This window comes from Littorina saxatilis, unplaced genomic scaffold (assembly GCF_037325665.1).
Source record: "Littorina saxatilis isolate snail1 unplaced genomic scaffold, US_GU_Lsax_2.0 scaffold_1123, whole genome shotgun sequence".
NCBI lineage: Eukaryota > Metazoa > Mollusca > Gastropoda > Littorinimorpha > Littorinidae > Littorina > Littorina saxatilis.
The window spans coordinates 22,501-24,817 of NW_027126705.1; the positions used below are offsets into that span (position 1 = coordinate 22,501).

Genomic DNA, 2,317 nt, shown 5'->3' on the forward strand with positions numbered 1-2,317 from the left:
GTTCAATCAAACAACAAGACGATATATATGTACAATTAATACAATTTACATTAATAATGTCTCAATAGTGATATATTCGTTCTTACACATTTTCTTTTGGCAGCGTTTTCATTTTTTTCTTGATGCTAAGTTTCTGGTACTCGTACTGGCCCCCGACAACAAGATGTGCAAAGAATTTGAACGGGCATCGACGGAAGCAGTGGCGTGGTGGTAAGACATCGGCCTCCTAATCGGGAGGTCGTGAGTTCGAATCCCGGTCGCTGCCGCCTGGTGGGTTAAGAGTGGAGATTTTTCTGATCTCCCAGGTCAACTTATGTGCAGACCTGCTAGTGACTTAACCCCTTTCGTGTGTACACGCAAGCACAAGACCAAGTGCGCACGGAAAAGATCCTGTAATCCATGTCAGAGTTTGGTGGGTTATAGAAACACGAACATACCCAGCATGCCTCCCCCGAAATCGGCGTATGCTGCCCGAATGGCGGGGTAAAAACGGTCATACACGTAAAAATTCCACTCGTGCTAAAGACATGAGTGAACGTGGGAGTCTAAGCCCATGAACGAAGAAGAAGAAGAAGAGAAGATCGGGCCTCAAGCGTACCAACCACGATTATCATCGTACGATGACAATCGCTGCTCTGCCAATCTAACACGTCGGAGGGCCGCCGAGGGTTTGTTATTACAGTGTTCTACGGTCGAACGTGTAGCAAAGACCTGTACGTGTACGTGTAGATACACCCGTGACTCACTTTTTCTCCAATTTTCCAAATGCATACGTTGTTTTTCCCCCACCAAGACTCCAGATCTTGGCAAACGCGTGATGTAAAAACTAGATTTGAAGATTTGATGACGTTACCCGAACACGTCCTGAAAAGTGCTGATCTAGATCTTGCTATTGGGGGGAATCGTAACGCGTAGGGAGCTGCTATTGGGACTTCCGTTATGTTTAATCTGAGTTTCATCTAAACGCCATCTTCTTTTTCGCGTGATGCGCTACTGCCTAAACCGTGTGGCTGCTTGTGCAGAACTCTCTTTGTCTTTCAGTTATTTCGTGTTGTTTTCTTTGTTAGAACTCTCAGTAAATGCTTACGTGTTTTGCTTGTGTTAAAATCTCTTTTCAAATTGTTCTTGTGGTTTGCTTGGGCGGACTCTCGTACATGTAATATTTTCATTGTGAGGAACTCTCAGTACTAGTAGTGGCTTTTTTTCCTTTTCACTGATTTACACTATGTCAAAGTCTGGGCATACCAATCCCGAGTGTACATTTGGATCTAAACTCTGGGGCCTTCTGTGTATAGCCTGTTTTACAAAACGATACCCGATTCTGTTCGGTTCTGTATTGGAAAAAATAAATAAATAGATACAAATAATGAAAGATGATACAGGCATTTCTCTTTTTCATTGTAGGCTAATCCCATTCTTCTTCTAGTGGTGTGCGGTGTGCTAGTAAAACCGGTAAAAACCGATTCAGATTGTTTGCAAGTAAATTTCTTGTGATATTTTTTGTAATCAATGCATGATCTCCATATTAAACTTTGTTTGAAACAATGTTTTCCGAAGAGGGAGTCATGTTCTCGGATATTTTACATGATTTATTTGAACGCTTCTGCACATTTTGTGTATGTAAATAAATAAGAATATCAAAATTCATTTCTTTATACATTTTGAAATTAAGATAAACAATGGTGACACATGGATTTTCAACTGGGTAAACTTTTGGTAACCTTATTCCAGTATATCTTAGTATATTTTATTCGAAATATGCCTGTTAAAGGTAGGTAAATAGGATAACTGAAAATTCTTCCATGGACAAAAGAATATTACTGACACCGTTCCGGATGCGTATCGATGGTCACATGTTTTTTTCCACCAGGACGGGTTTTTTCTCCTGTGTACTATGTACATGTATGGGCCTTACGGACTTGCATATTGAAGCGCTTATTAAGTCCTAACGAAAATTAACACAACAGGAAAGAGGAGATAATAAACAACAACAGAAAACATTTGAAACATCTTTTTTTTATTTTTTATTAAAGGCTTTGCATTCTCTCTCTCACTCTGTTTCTGTTTCTGTTTCTCTCTCTCTCTCTCTCTCTCTCTCGCTGTCTCTCTCTCTCTCTCTCTCTCTCTCTCTCTCTCTCTCTCTCTCTCTCTCTCTCCCCCCCCCCCCCCACGCCCAACAACAAAAGCGCCTACAACACCTATCATATAGCTCTATTCAGACAAGGCTAAATCACATACACCGCCCTCCTCCTACCTGAACTTAAGTTCCTCATTCTGATATATTATTTTAGCAAGTTATATTTAAATATTCTTATTT

General features: G+C 40.5%; 1 protein-coding gene across 1 annotated transcript in view; it reads left to right on the forward strand.

The window, feature by feature from the left end:
• Positions 1 to 2,000, forward strand: part of LOC138955205 (protein SSUH2 homolog) — a 16,650-nt gene extending 14,650 nt beyond the window's left edge. Inside the window, exon 12 of the mRNA XM_070326861.1 lies at positions 1 to 2,000. This exon is cut by the window's left edge and continues 229 nt beyond it. The gene's annotated coding sequence lies outside the window, so the exon portion shown is untranslated.
• Positions 2,001 to 2,317: the final 317 nt, after the last annotated feature.